The sequence below is a fragment of the Bos taurus genome, chromosome 8 (assembly GCF_002263795.3).
Source record: "Bos taurus isolate L1 Dominette 01449 registration number 42190680 breed Hereford chromosome 8, ARS-UCD2.0, whole genome shotgun sequence".
In the NCBI taxonomy this organism is placed as follows: Eukaryota; Metazoa; Chordata; class Mammalia; order Artiodactyla; family Bovidae; genus Bos; species Bos taurus.
This window is the reverse complement of record NC_037335.1, coordinates 292891-312801: the sequence shown is the minus strand read 5'-3', so window position 1 is coordinate 312801 and position 19911 is coordinate 292891. Positions and strand designations below refer to the sequence as shown.

The 19911-nt window shown below is 39.8% G+C and overlaps 1 protein-coding gene across 6 annotated transcripts in view; it reads right to left on the bottom strand.

Moving 5' to 3' along the window:
• MFSD14B (major facilitator superfamily domain containing 14B) overlaps positions 1–19911 on the bottom strand; it is a 130436-nt gene that overhangs the window by 62071 nt on the left and 48454 nt on the right. The window lies entirely within an intron of this gene.

Below are 19911 nucleotides of genomic sequence, written 5' to 3'. Positions count from 1 at the left end.
GAGCTTTAGGTCTACTTTTTCACTCTCCACTTTCACTTTCATCAACAGGGTCTTCAGTTCCTCTTCACTTTCTGCCATAAGGGTGGTGTCATCTGCATATCTGAGGTTATTGATACTTCTCCCAGCAATCTTGATTCCAGCTTGTGCTTCTTCCAGCCCAGCGTTTCTCATGATGTACTCTGCAAATAAGTTAAATAAGTAGGGTGACAATACACAGCCTTGACATACTCCTTTTCCTATTTGGAACCAGTGGGTTGCAATTTTCTTCTCCAGTGGACAACGTCCTATGAGAACTCTTCACTATATCCTGTCCATCTTGAGTAGCCATGCAGTTCATGGCTCATAAATTCATGGAGTTACACAAGCCCCTTTGACACAGCAAGGCTGTGATCCATGAAGGGAAAACAAACCTACATACATGTAGAAAAAAAAAAAATAAAATAACTTATATACAGAATATATAAAGAAATCCTACACATAATGAGAAAAGAATAGACAACACAATTATTTAAAATGGATGAAATACTTGAGCTGACACTTCACAAACATAGTCACAAGACAAATATATATAAAGGACGTTAACTTCATTGATCATTAGGAAGATGGAAAATAAGGCCACACTGTACACATCAGAATCATTAACAATGAAATAACAATTGTGGGTGAAGATGTAGAGCCTGGTTTACTAGAGGGTAAATTGATTCAACCACTCTGGAAACTTTTGGCAGTATATAGGAAACTGAACAAAACTCTGCAGTTTATTCCTAGGTATAAAGAAGAAAAAAACGTATACACATTCACCAACAGACATATACAGGAAATACCATAAAACCAGTATGTGTAATAGGCAAACACAGGGAACCCGTGTCCATCAACAATAGAATGGATTCCTGTGGTTTGTCAAAAGGAGTCACAGGACTCAGAAACAGTTACACTCACAGTTACAATTTAACAAAAGGATATAGCTCAAAACTGCAAAATCAGTGTTGTTGCCTGAAGTTGAATAGCTTAATAAGTAAGTGCTTCTCAGTTTGTTGTCTTCCTCTGGTTGAATTCCAGAGTACTGAAATGGTTGTTTGTGATTGTTTTGTCCAGCTTTATTAGGACAGAATTTGTTGACCTTCTGTTCTGTCATACCAAAATTAAAATTTTTAATTCTGAAAAAAGTGAAAATTCTGGTCAAGCAGGTGAGATGAACTTCACCTCCCAGTCCCTTGACACCTGTAACAATTCAAGTATGATGAGAGTCCCGAATGGAAAAGACAGAAAGGGCAGCAAAAATATTTGAAACAATGATGGCCAAAACTTCCCAAATTTGATTAAAAAATATATACACACACACACACACACACACACATATGGGAGTGGGTTGCCAGTTCCTTCTCCAACGGATCTTTCCTATCCAGGGAATGAACCCATATCTCTTACATCCACCTGCACTGGCAGGTGGGTTCTTTACGACTAGCACCACCTCAGTTTATTTCAGTCACTCAGTCGTGTCCAACTATTGTCCATTATCAACTCCTGGAGATCGCTCAAACTCATGTCTACCAAGTTGGTGATGACATCCAACCATCTCATCCTCTGTCATCCCCTTCTCCTCCTGCCTTCAATCTATCCCAGCATCAGGGGTTTTTTTTTTCCAGTAAGTCAGTTCTTCACATCAGGTGGCCAAAGTATTGAAGCTTCAGCTTTAGCATCAATCCTTCCAATGAATACTCAGGACTGATTTCCTTAGGACTGACTGGTTTGATCTCCTTGCAGTCCAAGGGACTCTCAAAGAATTTTCTCCAACACCACTGTTCAAAAGCATCAATGGATTGCTACATCAAAATTGCTGAATCAGTGGTTTCAAAAGTGCCACCTGGGAAGCCATATATATATAAATCTACAGACCTCAGAAGCTAAACAAGTCCCAAGTGAATAACCCAAAAAGAGAATTCCCTGGTGGTCCAGTGCTTAGGACTCTGCACTTTCATTACCATAGCCCAGGTTCAACCCCTTGTCAGGGAAGCAAGATCCTCCAAGCTGCAATACATGGCTAAAAAAACAAATAAACAAACAAACAAAACACAGTTCAACGCCTAGACACATTACAGCAGAAACTGTTGAAGACAAAAGAAAAAATCTCTAAAGCAGAACGAAAAAGAAAATGAGTTACTACTTATAGTTGGGACCAACAAACTTACTGTGTAAAGGAACACAAACATAAGATAAATATTTTAGGTAAGATGGTGTGTGTTACAACTACTCAACTCTGCCACTGGAAAACAAAAGCTTTCACATTCAGTCGGCACTGCTGTGGTCCAAGAAAATTTCACATTTGAATTTCATACAGTTTTCATGTGTGACCAAAAACATACTTTTTAGAAATGCAAAAAAAAGAAAAATTTTAGTATACAGACCACATAAAAACAGGTAGTGGGCCAGATTAAGCCTGTGGACCACAGTTTACAGACCCGCTGACATCAAGTGAACTACAATACTTGCTAAAAACTCTCTTCCCATTAGATATAATAGATGCCAGAAAGCAATATAATGATATATAAAAAGTGCTGCAAAATTATTTAAAAATCTAGAATGCACACTAAATATTTTATATACCAAATTCTAAGACAAAGAGACCCACCAACAGTTACCCTGCATTGATATTTTCATGTCAACTCTTCTTAAAATTATATTAACTTGGTAAGTTGGAAATCATCATTTTTTAAAGCAATCACAAGTTTATAGATATAAAAGCATGCTACAGATTACAATATACAACACACAATAAGCCAGAAATAAATGCCAAACAAAGATCATTGCATCTGACTAGCTCAGACACGGTAACTGTCAGCTGTGCAAAAGAAGGTCATCATATTAATACATTGGGCTCCCCTGGTGGCTCTGTGGTAAAGAATCCACCTGCCAATGCAAGAGACACAGGGGATGCAGGTTCAATCCCTGAGTCAGAAAGATCCCCTGGAGTAGGAAATGGCAACCCACTCCAGTATTCTTGTTTGGAAAATTCTGTTAGGGGAAGCACACTGACTAAAACCGCCCACCCTGGCCAGGCACCATAGTAACCATTTGCATGAGTTGTTTTAAGACAGGAGGTCCTGGAAAGGAACTCGGAACTAAGAAGCCACCACCAACCACCGGAAGAGTTCAGGAAAGGTCAAAAGGTGACACCACATATTCAACCACCTCCCAGAATCCTTCTCTCTGGCATCCATCTTGGCTGAGCAATATGTGCGCCACCAGGAAGGCCTCTGAGTCAGAATGACTGGCCAAAGACAACCTGGAAACTAATCCCATCACCATATAACCCAAGACTGTGAGCCATGTGGTAGAGCAGTTCTCCTGGGTTCCCTTACCCAACTGCTCTTCATCCAGACACCCCTTCCCAACAAAAATCTTTCTCTGTCAGTATATGTATCTCCTCGGACAATTCATTTCCAAGTGTTAGACAAGAAACCACTCCTGGGCCCTGGAAGGGGCGCCTCTTCCTGCAACAATTCCATGGACAGAGGAGCCTGGTGGGCTACAATCCACAGGGCTGCAAAGCGTCAGACACGATGGAGGGACTGAGCACACAAATATACATCATGTATTACAGGTACTTTTAGTGAATGATACTTAATTATATGACACACAAAATAGTAGTGAGAGGGTAACAAGTAGGAAGGCTGCTGCTACTGCTGCTGCTAAGTCACTTCAGTCGTGTCTGACTCTGTGTGACCCCATAGACGGCAGCCCACCAGGCTCCCCCGTCCCTGGGATTCTCCAGGCAAGAACACGGGAGTGGGTTGCCATTTCCTTCTCCAGTGCATTAAAGTGAAAAGTGAAAGTGAAGTCGCTTAGTAGGAAGGCTAGGGGACCCCAAGTGGAGGAAACAGACTGCAAGTGGAGGATTTTTTTTGTTTTGTTTTTTCCTTCTCTATACAAAATAAAAAGTTTTCTTTTAACTATGTATTTGCTTGGAAATCTGCCTTTCTTTAAGATTCATGTCAATTGTTTTATGGCTGGGGATGTTCACTTTGTGCAAATGCCATCTCAAAATGCATGTTGTGGGAGAGGGGCCTGATACAACTCTCTCAGTTTTGAGGTGATTCTTTAACAGATATATAACTCTTTGCCAAAAACTAGCACACTTTCTGCCCTCTTCTGAAGCCTATGTCAGAAGCTTCCTCTATTCCTTTATACTTTAATAAAACTTTATTACACAAAAGCTTCAAGTGATCAAGCCTCATCTCTGACCCTGGATGGAGATCCTCTCCTCTGAAGGTCATTATTTGCAGCATAGCTCACGGCTTGCAGCAGCAACCTTTCAGTAGGTTCTGGGTACTACGGTCAAAAACACCATTAGGAAATTGTCAAAATCACATAAAATGAGACTGGAACACCTTAGGCAGCAAACAATGTCAATTTGCTTATAGTCAGAACTTTACTTCCTTTTCAAGTGCAGAGCAAATCATGCCTCAAAGTGCCTGAGTACTCTGCCAAAAATGCCTGACAAACAGCTCTATCCATCCATCCACCTCACTTCTCAAGAGAAAACACTGGTTATGCAAAGGAAGCAGATGGGCTGGACTGTTGAGCTGATGAGATAGGCTACATGTCTGTTATATGAACATATATGTTGAGAGTAAGTAAGAAGGTATAGGAAAACTCAATGTGGCAGAGAAGCATTTGAAGAGCATTCTTTGGATTAGCAGTTTCCCATACAGAGAGAAGACAGGGTGGTAGGAAGAAATATTGAGTCCTTGAACTTTTAGCAGGATTCCTAAAAGGTGAGTTTACAAAAGAAAATTTGCAAATTGCGAGGGAGGAGCCAAGATGGCAGAGGAGTAGGACGGGGAGAACACTTTCTCCCCCACAAATTCATCAAAAGAGCATTTAAACGTCGAGTAAATTCCACAAAACAACTTCTGAATGCCGGCAGAGGACATCAGGCACCCAGAAAAGCAACCCAACTCTTTGAAAGGAGGTAGGAAAAAATATTAAAGACAAAAAAAAGAGACAAAAGAGGGAGAGACGAAGTTCAGTCCCGGGAAGGGAATCTTAAAAAAAGAGAAGTTTCCAAACACCAGGAAACCTTCTCACTGCCGAATCTGTGCCGAGCTTTGGAAGCACAGAGGGCAACGTAACAGGGAGAAAAAATAAACAAACAATTAAAACTCGCAGATTGTGAGCCCTACGGTAACTCCCCCAGCGGAGAAGCAGCGAAGATGCCTGCATCCGCCATTAGCAAGCGGGGGCTGGGCAGGGAGGCGCGGCGCGGGCTGCATCGCTGAGAGTAAGAATCTGGCCTGAATACCCTGAGCGCTATCTGAGTGAAATAATTTGGGCTAGCAAACCAGACTGTGGGATATCTACCACGCAAAAAGCCAGCCCTAACCTAAGACCGCCAGGCCTGTGCATGGAACAAAGGACTGAACAGAGATAGCTGGCTGCAGACCTTCCCCCTCCGGTGACAGGCAGCTGGAGCCAGAAGAGGGCAATCGCAGCCCCAGAGAGACATTATCTATAAAACTGGAAGCAGGCTTCTTGGCTAACTAAAACTTCTTGGGGGTCTGGACGGTCAACATCTGCCTGAGAAGGTGCACCGGTTTTACACCCAGATAACCGAGTGGCGGGGAGGCGATAAGTCTCAGCATTGGTGCTCGCCAAACACCTCATCACCTGAGCTGCTCGGACCTGGGAAGAGCACAAAACGCAGGCCCAACCGAGTCTGCGCCTCTGAGGACTACCCGAGTGCCTGAACCTGAGCGGCTTGGACCTGGGAGGTGCATGCAACCCAGGGCCGGCCTCGGATTGTTCCTGGCGGAACAACCTAGAGCCCGAGCAGTGTGGGCAGGGTGGCTACACGCGCCGTGAGCGGGGGCAGACCCAGGGTGGCTGAGGCACTGCAAGCCCACGCCAGTGTTATTTGTTTGCAGCATCCCTCCCTCCCTCCCCGCAGTGCAACTGAACAAGTAAGCCTAAAAAAAAAAAAAAAAGTGTCCTCCACCGTCCCCTTTGTGTCAGGGCGGAAACCAGATACTGAAGAGACTAGCAAACAGAAGAAGATATAACAGAGGGAAACGCCTTGGAAGCTACAGGCAATAGATCAAAACCCTGTGGTTACTACGGACTACATAGGAAGGGGCCTATAGATCTTGAGAAATATAAGTCTGACCAAGGAACTAGCCAAAAATGAACTGAACCCACAACACCCACAACAAAACCAAGCAAGTCCTAGATATATTTTTATTATTTTTACGATCATTCTTTTTTTTTTAATTAAAAAAAAAAAAATTTAAGTCTTCTATTGTTTCTTTAATTTTCACTTTTATAACCTATTACTTTGCAAAAAAAAAAAAAAGACCCTATTTTTTTCTTCTTCAGCAAACTTCATATATATATATTTTATAATTTTTTGACCGTGTTTTTTTTTTTTTCTTCTTCTTTTCTTTAACATTGTATTTTTGAAATTCCAAACTCTACTCTAGATTTTTAATTTTCGCTTTTTGGTATTTGTTATCAATTTTGTACCTATAGTTTTTTTTTTTATATAATTTCTGTGACTTCTTTTTTTTCTTCTTCTCTGTTTCTTTCTCTTCTTCTTTTATATAACATTGTATATCTGAATGATATCAATTTTGTACCTGTATTTTCTTTATAATTTTTGTGACATTGTTTGTTTTTGTTTGTTTTCTCTCTTTATTTTTCTTCTTCTTCTTTTTTTCTTTAACATTGTATTTTTGAAATTCCAAACTCTACTCTAGATTTTTAATTTTTGCTTTTTGGTATTAGTTATCAATTTTATACCTGTACTTTCTTTATAATTTTCGCGACCTTGTTTGTTCGTTTTTTCTCTCTTTCTTTTCCTTCTTCTTTTCTTTAACATCGTATTTTTGAAATTCCAAACTCTACTCTAGATTGTTAATTTTTGCTTTTATGTATTTGTTACCAATTTTGTACCTTTAAGAACCCAATCTTCAGGACCCATTTTTCACTAGGGAGCGAGATTACTGGCTTGACTGCTCTCTCTCCCTTTGGACCCTCCTTTTTCTCCACCAGGTCGCCTGTGTCTCCTCCCTAACCCCTCTCTACTCTACCCAACTCTGTGAATTTCTGTGTGTTCCAGACGGTGGAGAACACTTAGGGAACTGATTACTGGCTAGATCTGTCTCCCTCCTTTTCATTCCCCCCTTTTATCCTTCTGGCCACCTCTGTCACCTTCCTCCTTCTTCTCTTCTCTGTATAACTCCGTGAACATCTCTGAGTGGTCCAGTTGTGGAGTGCACATAAGGAAGTGACTACTGGCTAGCCCACTCTCTCCATTATTGATTCACCTCATCTCATTTGGGTCACCTCTAACTCCCTCCTCCCTCTTCTCTTCTCCATGTAACCCTGTGAACCTCTCTGAGAGACCCACACCGTAGAGACACTTTTCATCTTTAATGTAGATGTTTTATCAATGGTGCTGTATAGAAGGAGAAGTTTTGAAACTACTGTAAAAATAAGACCGATAACCGGAAGCAGGAGACTTAAGTCCAAACCCTGACTCCAGGGAACTCCTGACTCCAAGGAACATTAATTGACAGGAGCTCATCAAATGCCTCCATACCGACACTGAAACCAAGCACCACAAAAGGGCCAATAAGTTCCAGGGCAAGACATACCAAGCAAATTCTCCAGCAACAAAGGAACACAGCCCTGAGCTTCAAGATACAGGCTGCCCAAAGTCACCCCAAAACTATAGACATCTCATAACTCATTACTGGACATTTCATTGCACTCCAGAGAGAAGAAATACAGCTCCACCCACCAGAACACCGACACAAGCTTCCCTAACCAGGAAACCTTGACAAGCCACCTGTACAAACCCACACACAGTGAGGAAATGCCACAATAAAGAGAACTCCACAAACTGCCAGAATACAGAAAGGACACCCCAAACTCAGCAATTTAAACAAGATGAAGAGACAGAGGAATACTCAGCAGATAAAGGAACAGGATAAATGCCCACCAAACAAAACAAAAGAGGAAGAGATAGGGAATCTACCTGATAAAGAATTCCGAATAATGATAGTGAAATTGATCCAAAATCTTGAAACTAAAATGGAATCACAGATAAATAGCCTGGAGACAAGGATTGGGAAGATGCAAGAAAGGTTTAACAAGGACCTAGAAGAAATAAAAAAGAGTCAATATATAATGAATAATGCAATAAATGAAATTAAAAACACTCTGGAGGCAAAAAATAGTAGAATAACAGAGGCAGAAGATACGATTAGTGAATTAGAAGATAGAATGGTAGAAATAAATGAATCAGAGAGGATAAAAGAAAAACGAATTAAAAGAAATGAGGACAATCTCAGAGACCTCCAGGACAATATTAAACGCTACAACATTCGAATCATAGGGGTTCCAGAAGAAGAAGACAAAAAGAAAGACCATGAGAAAATACTTGAGGAGATAATAGTTGAAAACTTCCCTAAAATGGGGAAGGAAATAATCACTCAAGTCCAAGAAACCCAGAGAGTCCCAAACAGGATAAACCCAAGGAGAAACACCCCAAGACACATATTAATCAAATTAACAAAGATCAAACACAAAGAACAAATATTAAAAGCAGCAAGGGAAAAACAACAAATAACACACAAGGGAATTCCCATAAGGATAACAGCTGATCTTTCAATAGAAACTCTTCAAGCCAGGAGGGAATGGCAAGACATACTTAAAGTGATGAAAGAAAACAAAGCTACAGCCCAGATTATTATACCCAGCAAGGATCTCATTCAAGTATGAAGGAGAAATCAAAAGCTTTTCAGACAAGCAAAAGCTGAGAGAATTCAGCACCACCAAACCAGCTCTCCAACAAATACTAAAGGATATTCTCTAGACAGGAAACACAAAAACAGTGTATAAACTCGAACCCAAAACAATAAAGTAAATGGCAATGGGATCATACTTATCAGTAATTACCTTAAACGTAAATGGGCTGAATGCCCCAACCAAAAGACAAAGACTGGCTGAATGGATACAAAAACAAGACCCCTACATATGTTGTCTACAAGAGACCCACCTCAAAACAGGGGACACATACAGACCGAAAGTGAAGGGCTGGAAAAAGATTTTCCATGCAAATAGGGACCAAAAGAAAGCAGGAGTAGCAATACTCATATCAGATAAAATAGACTTTAAAACAAAGGCTGTGAAAAGAGACAAAGAAGGTCACTACATAATGATCAAAGGATCAATCCAAGAAGAAGATATAACAATTATAAATATATATGCACCCAACACGGGAGCACCACAGTACGTAAGACAAATGCTAACAAGTATGAAAGGAGAAATTAACAATAACACAATAATAGTGGGAGACTTTAATACCCCACTTACACCTATGGATAGATCAACTAAACAGAAAATTAACAAGGAAACACAAACTTTAAATGATACAATAGACCAGTTAGACCTAATTGATATCTATAGGACATTTCATCCCAAAACAATGAATTTCACCTTTTTCTCAAGTGCACATGGAACCTTCTCCAGGATAGATCACATCCTGGGCCATAAAGCTAGCCTTGGTAAATTCAAAAAAATAGAAATCATTCCAAGCATTCTTTCTGACCACAATGCAGTAAGATTAGATCTCAATTACAGGAGAAAACTATTAAAAATTCCAACATATGGAGGCTGAACAACACCCTGCTGAATAACCAACAAATCACAGAAGAAATCAAAAAAGAAATCAAAATTTGCATAGAAACGAATGAAAATGAAAACACAACAACCCAAAACCTGTGGGACACGGTAAAAGCAGTCCTAAGGGGAAAGTTCATAGCAATACAGGCGTACCTCAAGAAACAAGAAAAAAGTCAAATAAATAACCTAACTCTACACCTAAAGCAACTAGAAAAGGAAGAAATGAAGAACCCCAGGGTTAGTAGAAGGAAAGAAATCTTGAAAATTAGAGCAGAAATAAATGCAAAAGAAACAAAAGAGACCATAGCAAAAATCAACAAAACCAAAAGCTGGTTCTTTGAAAGGACAAATAAAATTGACAAACTATTAGCCAGACTCATCAAGAAACAAAGGGAGAAAAATCAAATCAACAAAATTAGAAACGAAAATGGAGAGATCACAACAGACAACACAGAAATACAAAGGATCATAAGAGACTACTATCAACAATTATATGCCAATAAAATGGACAACGTGGAAGAAATGGACAAATTCTTAGAAAAGTACAACTTTCCAAAATTCGACGAGGAAGAAATAGAAAATCTTAACAGACCCATCACAAGCATGGAAATTGAAACTGTAATCAGAAATCTTCCAGAAAACAAAAACCCAGGTCCAGACGGCTTCACAGCTGAATTCTATCAAAAATTTAGAGAAGAGCTGACACCTATCCTGCTCAAACTCTTCCAAAAAATTGCAGAGGAAGGTAAACTTCCAAACTCATTCTATGAGGCCACCATCACCCTAATACCAAAACCTGACAAAGATCCCACAAAAAAAGAAAACTACAGGCCAATATCACTGATGAACATAGATGCAAAAATTCTTAACAAAATTCTAGCAATCAGAATCCAACAACACATTAAAAAGATCATACACCATGATCAAGTGGGCTTTATCCCAGGGATGCAAGGATTCTTCAATATCCACAAATCAATCAATGTAATACACCACATTAACAAATTGAAAAATAAAAACCATATGATTATCTCAATAGATGCAGAGAAAGCCTTTGACAAAATTCAACATCCATTTATGATAAAAACTCTCCAGAAAGCAGGAATAGAAGGAACATACCTCAACATAATAAAAGCTATATATGACAAACCCACAGCAAACATTATCCTCAATGGTGAAAAATTGAAAGCATTTCCTCTAAAGTCAGGAATAAGACAAGGGTGTCCACTTTCACCATTACTATTCAACATAGTTTTGGAAGCTTTGGCCACAGCAATCAGAGCAGAAAAAGAAATAAAAGGAATCCAAATTGGAAAAGAAGAAGTAAAACTCTCACTATTTGCAGATGACATGATCCTCTACATAGAAAACCCTAAAGATTCCACCAGAAAATTACTAGAAATAATCAATGATTATAGTAAAGTTGCAGGATATAAAATCAACACACAGAAATCCCTTGCATTCCTATACACTAATAATGAGAAAACAGAAAGAGAAATTAAGGAAACAATTCCATTCACCATTGCAACGGAAAGAATAAAATACTTAGGAATATATCTACCTAAAGAAACTAAAGACCTATATATAGAAAACTATAAAACACTGGTGAAAGAAATCAAAGAAGACACTGATAGATGGAGAAATATACCATGTTCATGGATTGGAAGAATCAATATAGTGAAAATGAGTATACTACCCAAAGCAATTTATAGATTCAACGCAATCCCTATCAAGCTACCAACAGTATTCTTCACAGAGCTAGAACAAATAATTTCACAATTTGTATGGAAATACAAAAAACCTCGAATAGCCAAAGCAATCTTGAGAAAGAAGAATGGAACTGGAGGAATCAACCTGCCTGACTTCAGGCTCTACTACAAAGCCACAGTTATCAAAACAGTATCGTACTGGCACAAAGACAGAAATATAGATCAATGGAATAAAATAGAAAGCCCAGAGATAAATCCACGCACATATGGACACCTTATCTTTGACAAAGGAGGCAAGAATATACAGTGGATTAAAGACAATCTATTTAAGAAGTGGTGCTGGGAAATCTGGTCAACCACTTGTAAAAGAATGAAACTACAACACTTTCTAACACCATACACAAAAATAAACTCAAAATGGATTAAAGATCTCAACATAAGACCAGAAACTATAAAACTCCTAGAGAAGAACATAGGCAAAACACTCTCTGACATACATCACAGCAGGATCCTCTATGACCCACCTCCAATAATATTGGAAATAAAAGCAAAAATAAACAAATGGGACCTAATTAACCTTAAAAGCTTCTTCACATCAAAGGAAAGTATTAGCAAGGTGAAAAGACTGCCTTCAGAATGGGAGAAAATTATAGCAAATGAAGCAACTGACAAACAACTAATCTCAAAAATATATAAGCAACTCCTACAGCTCAACTCCAGAAAAATAAACGACCCAATCAAAAAATGGGCCAAAGAACTAGACATTTCTCCAAAGAAGACATACAGATGGCTAACAAACACATGAAAAGATGCTCAACATCACTCATTATCAGAGAAATGCAAATCAAAAGCACTATGAGGTACCATTTCACACCAGTCAGAATGGCTGCGATCCAAAAGTCTACAAATAATAAATGTTGGAGAGGGTGTGGAGAAAAGGGAACCCTCTTACACTGTTGGTGGGAATGCAAACTAGTACAGCCACTATGGAGAACAGTGTGGAGATTCCTTAAAAAACTGGAAATAGAACTGCCTTATGATCCAGCAATCCCACTGCTGGGCATACACACTGAGGAAACCAGAAGGGAAAGAGACACGTGTACCCCAATGTTCATCGCAGCACTGTTTATAATAGCCAGGACATGGAAGCAACCTAGATGTCCATCAGCGGATGAATGGATAAGAAAGCTGTGGTACATATACACAATGGAGTATTACTCAGCCATTAAAAAGAATACATTTGAATCAGTTCTAATGAGGTGGATGAAACTAGAGCCTATTATACAGAGTGAAGTAAGCCAGAAGGAAAAACATAAATACAGTATACTAACACATATATATGGAATTTAGAAAGATGGTAACAATAACCCGGTGTACGAGACAGCAAAAGAGACACTGATGTATAGAACAGTCTTATGGACTCTGTGGGAGAGGAAGAGGGTGGGAAGATTTGGGAGAATGACATTGAAACATGTAAAATATCATGTAAGAAACGAGTTGCCAGTCCAGGTTCGATGCACGATACTGGATGCTTGGGGCTAGTGCACTGGGACGACCCAGAGGGATGGTATGGGGAGGGAGGAGGGAGGAGGGTTCAGGATGGGGAACACATGTATACCTGTGGCAGATTCATTTTGATATTTGGCAAAACTAATACAATTATGTAAAGTTTAAAAATAAAATAAAATTAAAAAAAAATTAAAAAAAAAGAAAATTTGCAAATTGCAAAAAATAAAATTCTTCACTCATAAGAACTAATATTAAGCATATTTTTATTGAAATATATCCTCTATTTAAATAGACTTTAAAACTTTTAAAGAAATTTAATCAGATGACTTTATTTACATGAAAATGAGATCGGGCACTCTAAAAGGATACACATTTTGATGAGAGGGTAGAATATCAAACAGGAATGTAAGACAAGAGATAAGTCATTTTTATGTATGAGCTAATAGTACTACTGGAAGGTTAAGGCCATTGTGTAAGGCCAACTTTGTGGTTTTGCTTCAGTATATTAGGGGTGGAGACCTTTCTGATGGTGCCTAATTAACAAACTAAAGCTGTAATCTAGGACATGGCCACATGAGAGAGGCAACAAATCTCACAGAGAAAATAATAAGTAAATTCTTGGGAATTCCCTGGTGATCCAGTGGTTCAGAATCTGCCTTCCAGTGTAGGGGATGCAGATTCAATCCCTGTCACGGAATTAAAATCCCACATGCCATGGGACAACTAAGCCCAAGCATGCACATGTCACAATAGAGTCCATGTGCTCGGCAGCCCCCATGCCCCAACTAGAGATAAGGCCACACACCACAATGAAGAGCCTGTGTGCCACAACGAAGACCAGACATAGCCAAAACAAAACAAAAAATATATATTTTTTAAAAGACATGAATTGTTCTACACTACTTAAAACAGTCCTAATGAATGTTAGGATGCAGTCAGACTGTACAAAAAATGATTATGTATATACCACTCTGTATCTCCACACTCTGATCTCAGGACTTTTGGAAACAGAACAGAGTGCTTGCTATCTACTAGCTACAGCGTAAGTTGGGGCAGGGGTAAGGAATACACATGAACCATCATCCTGAAATTATACCAAGGTGGATGACAGAATCAAGATTCCAAGAACTGGAAACAGGATATTAGTAAACTCCATCATAAAGGAAGAGAAAAACAAACTCCAGCTGTCATAAAACAAACCTTGTATTTGCCCCTTCCTTTTTGAACAACCTAATACTATCACTTCTCTGTCCAACCAGAAAAGGCAGAAAGTGGAGGTTGTATGCCAGAGCAAATCTTTCTTTTCAAATATAGGAGTAAACCAGTTCTCCCACATCAAAAACAACAACAACAACAACAAACAAACAAACAAACAAAGTTACCCAACTATGGTGTAAAGTCTGGAGGAGACAGGAAAGTAAAAGACATTTAGCTTAATTTATAAACACCAAAAGCTTAGAAAAAGCATGAAAACATGGGCTTCCTTTGTGGCTCTGCTGGTAAAGAATCCGCCCACAATGTTTGATCCCTGGGTTGCGAAGATCCCCTGGAGAAGGGAAAGGCTACCCACTCCAGTACTCTGGCCTGGAGAATTTCATGGATTGTATAGCTCATTGGGTTGCAAAGAATCCGACACAACTGAGTGACTTTCACTTTCACTAACTGAGCAATTCTTTGTCTATGACACTGTAGAGGGACACTAGCAAATCTGTACTTCTCACAAAACTAATCATTTTAACCAAATCTTTGTAAGCAGTAAAACTGCTCAGAATCTGCAAAGAGGCAGTAGAACAGCATTTTAGCTGCCTTCTAAGATTGCATTCCAGATCTAACAGGGACACAGAAACCCTAAGAAAATTATCTGTTTTGGGCAATAAGAAAGAAGATGATATACTAGGCCCCTGGGGCACTTTAGCTAATCAATTAAATTTAAAAGGGATCTGATAATTTGGCAGCAGCTGGCAACTGCGCAGGGGAGGAGAGGGACAGGTGCGTGACAACGCAGGTGCAGGGGGTTGGCTGTGCAATGGCACAGGGGTGGCCAAGAGGAGCTACCCCACATCCAAGGTCAGGACGGCTTAGAGGAGATACCCCATGTTCCTGGTTGGGGCGTCAGCCAAGAGGAGCTACCCCATGCCCAAGTTAAGGGGCAGCAGCCAAGAGGAGGTACCCCATGTCCAAGGTCAGGGGGGCCAAGAAGAGATACCCCACGTCCAAGGTCAGGGTGGCCAAGAGGAGCTACCCCACGTCCAAGGAGCGGCTGGGAGGAGCTACCAAACACCGAAGCTCAGGGACAGCTGCCGAGAGGAGCTACCCCACGTACAAGGTAAGGAGCAGCGGCTGTGCTTTGCTGGAGCAGCCATGAAGAGATACCCCACGTCCAAGATAAGAGAAACCCAAGTAAGATGGTAGGTGTGAGAGGGCAGATTGAAACCACAATCACAGACAACTAGCCAATCTGATCACAAGGACCACAGCTTGTCTAACTCAATGAAATTAAGCCATTCCGTGTGGGGCCACCAAAGATGGAGGGGTCATGGTGGAGAGGGCTGACAGAATGTGGCCCACTGGAGAAGGGAATGGCAAACCTCTTATGTATTCTTGCCTTGAGAACCCCATGAATAGTATGAAAAGGCAAAAAGTTAGGACACTGAAAGATGAACTCCCCAGGTCAATAGATGCCCAATATGCTACTGGTGATCAGTGGAGAAGTAACTCCAGAAAGAATGAAGGGAGGGAGGCAAAGCAAAAACAATACCCAGTTGTGGATGTGACTGGTGATAGAAGCAAGGTCCGATGCTGTAAAGAGCAATATTGCATAGGAACCTGGAATGTCAGGTCCATGAATCAAAGCAAACTGGAAGTGGTCAAACAGGAGATGGCAAGAGTGAATGTCGACATTTTAGGAATCAGAGAACTAAAAAGGACTGGAATGGGTGAATTTAACTCAGATGACGATTATATCTACTACTGCGGGCAGGAATCGCTTAGAAGAAATGGAGTAGCCATCATGGTCAACAAAAGAGCCTGAAATTGCAGTACTTGGATGCAATCTCAAAAACAACAGAATGATCTCTGTTCGTTTCCAAGGCAAGCCATTCAATATCATGGTAATCCAAGTCTATGCCCCAACCAGTAATGCTGAAGAAGCTGAAGTTGAACAGTTCTATGAAGACCTACAAGACCTTCTAGAACTAACACCAAAAAAAGATGTCCTTTTCATTATAGGGAACTGGAATGCAAAAGTAGGAAGTCAAGAAATACCTGGAGTAACAGGCAAATTTGGCCTTGGAGTACAGAATGAAGCAGGGCAAAGGCTAATAGAGTTTTGCCCAGAGAACACACTGGTCATAGCAAACACCCTCTTCCAACAACATGAGAAGACTCTACACATGGACATCACCAGATGGTCAACACCGAAATCAGATTGATTATATTCTTTGCAGCCAAAGATGGAGAAGCTCTATACAGTCAACAAAAACAAGACCAGGAGCTCACCGTGGCTCAGATCATGAACCCCTTATTGCCAAATTCAGACTGAAATTGAAGAAAGTGGGGTAAACCACTAAAACATTCAGGTATGACGGAAATAAAATCCCTTATGATTACACAGCGGAAGTGAGAAATAGATTTAAGGGACTAGATCTGATAGAGTGCCTGATGAACTATGGACAGAGGTTCATGACAAGGTATAGGAAACAGGGATCAAGACCATCCCCGAGAAAAAGAAATGCAAAAAAGCAAAATGGTTGTCTGAGGAGGCCTTACAAATAACTGTGAAAAGAAGAGAAGCGAAAAGCAAAGGAGAAAAGGAAAGATATACCCATTTGAATGCAGAGTTCCAAAGAATAGCAAGGAGAGATAAGAAAGCCTTCCTCAGGGATCAATGCAAAGAAATAGAGGAAAACAACAGAATAGGGAAGACTAGAGATCTCTTTAAGAAAATTAGAGATACCAAGGGAACATTTCATGCAAAGATGGGCTCAGTAAAGGACAGAAATGGTATGGACCTAACAGAAGCAGAAGATATTAAGAAGAGGTGGCAAGAATACACAGAAGAACTGTACAAAAAAGATCTCCATGACCCAGATAATCATGATGGTGTAATCATTCACCTAGAACCAGACATCCTGGAATGTGAAGTCAAATGGGCCTTAGGAAGTATCACTATGAACAAAGCTAGTGGAGGTGATGGAATTCCAGTTGAGCTATCTCATATCCTAAAAGATGATGCTGTTAAAGTGCTGCACTCAATATGTCAGCAAATTTGGAAAACTCAGCAGTGGCCACAGGACTGGAAAAGGCCAAGTTTCATTCCAATCCCAAAGAAAGGCAATGCCAAAGAATGTTCAAACTACTGCACAAATGCACTCATCTCACACGCTAGTAAAATAATGCTCAAAATTCTCCAAGCCAGGCTTCAGCAATACGTGAACCATGAACTTCCAAATGTTCAAGCTGCTTTTAGAAAAGGCAGAGGAACCACAGATCAAATTGCCAAATCTGCTGGATCATCAAAAAAGCATGAGAATTCCAGAAAAACATCTATTTCTGCTTCACTGACTATGCCAAATCCTTTGACTGTGTGGATCACCACAAACTGTGGAAAATTCTTAAAGAGATGGGAATACCAGACCACCTGACCTGCCTCTTGAGGAACCTGTATGAAGGTCAGGAAGCAACAGTTATAACTGGACATGGAACAACAGACTGGTTCCAAATCGGGAAAGGAGTATGTCAAAGCTGTATATTGTCACCCTGCTTATTTAACTTATATGCAGAGTACATCATGAGAAACGCTGGGCTGGAAGAATCACAAGTTGGAATCAAGATTGCCGGGAGAAATATCAATAACGTCAGATATGCAGATGATACCACCCTTACGGCAGAAAGTGAAGAAGAACTAAATAGCCTCTTGATGAAAGTGAAAGAGGAGAGTTAAAAAGTTGGCTTAAAGCTCTTCAGAAACCTAAGATCATGGTATCTGGTCCCATCACTTCTTGGCAAACAGATGGGGAAACATAGTGTTTAGACTTTATTTTGTGTCAGACTTTATTTTGGGGGGCTCCAAAATCACTGCAGATGCTGATTGCAGCCATGAAATTAAAAGACGCTTACTCCTTGGAAGCAAAGTTATGACTAACCTAGGCAGCATATTAAAAAGCAGACATTACTTTGTCAACAAAGGTCTGTCTAGTCAAGGCTATGGTTTTTCCAGTAGTCATGTATGGATGTGAGAGTTGTATTATAAAGAAAGCTGAGGGCAGAAGAATTGATGCTTTTGAACTGTGGTGTTGGAGAAGGCTCTTGAGAGTCCCTTGGACTGCAAGGAGATCCAACCAGTCCATCCTAAAGGAAATCAGTCCTGGGTATTCACTGGGAGGACTGATGTTGAAGCTGAAACTCCAATACTTTGGTCACCTGATGCGAAGACCTAACTCACTTGAAAAGACACTGATGTTGGGAAAGACTGAAGGAAGGAGGAGAAGAGGATGACAGAGAATGAGATGGTTAGATGGCATCACCAACTCAATGGACATGAGTTTGGGTAAACTCCGGGAGTTGGTGATGGATAGGGAGGCCTGGGGTGCTGCGGTTCATGGGGTCACTAAGAGTTGGACACGACTGAGCCACTGAACTGACTGATTGACTGACCAATAATGTGGTATAGGTTCAAAATTTCCCAAGGATTTTAATTGTCTGGAAGGTGGTTTTAGAATTCTCACAGGATATCAAAAATACTAAAATATTCCTCATTTCAATTTGAATTTTTAACAAAGAAAGAATGGTTACAGAATAACTTCTGCATTGAGAAACCTGCTGAATAACTACAAGTATAGACAACTGGTTGCATCAGAAAAGCACTATTTTGAACTTTGTAACCTAAAGACACTGGGAGGGGGTGGGAATCAGAAAACACGGGTCAAAAATTAAATTATAACACTCTGTTAAAATGAATAGACTGGTGTGTCTATATTTATATTAAAAATATGTCTTAGAGAAGCAATCACTCAAGACACATATGCCTGTAACACGTACATTTGTTCAAAGAAAATGCACATTTTACACCTTTGTCCCAGGCAGCCCTAGGCACTAGGGACATAGTGAAGAACACGGCAGGCAGGATCTCATGAAACTTGAAATGGAGACCACTTATCCCTCATTAACTAATAACCAATAACCTTCTACAGTAAAGGATTAATGAAGAAAAAGGTAATGCAATGAAAAAGAATAAAACAGAGAGTTAAAAACACCGGCAGTTTAACCTTACTATTTCATCCAAGACGTAATTTTAAATGTGCTAGAAGAATTAAAAACTTTAAAAAGTGTATAGCAATGTAATATATAAAGGTAATAGTCACCCTCTCAAGTTCTCTATTTTCTAAACCTAATTTGGGAACAAAGTTTACCTAGATCCAAAGGGATTCTCTGGTAAGGCAAAATGGTGACTGGGAAGAGTTAATCAACAATGAATTTTATAAAACAATTTAAGACAACTGAACTCTTAAGGCCAATTTAAAAATACCTTTATTAAAACCGAGTGTTAAGTAGTTACTAGTCACTTAAAGTCTGCACCCCAATCTTTTCTTCAGCATTTCCCTTTCCTCTAACCACATCATATATCAGACCTCCAAGTTCTTGCTAAGGGATTAAATGGTCTCTGCAAAGAAATGGCTATAGGTCAGCTACCAAAAATGGAAATTCTTCATTCTTTCATTCATCACTGTCACTGTTATATAGTACTTACCAATCTCCTATTACTATGTTCTTAACTCAAAGGCTGTTACACCCATACTAAGTAAGTTACAAACTTCAACAAAGCATTGCAATGTTTTCCTCTAGGACTTCTAAAAGATGTTCCTAACTATGCAGACTAGAGTTCATACACAAGCACTCCCAAGATTCTGGTTCAATGGAAGTAGTCCTGCTATCCAAGAATATTTAATAAGCAGATATTTTGTTGCAAGTGGTTCACAGTCTACAGTGGAAACAACACAATTAAACAGTCTTA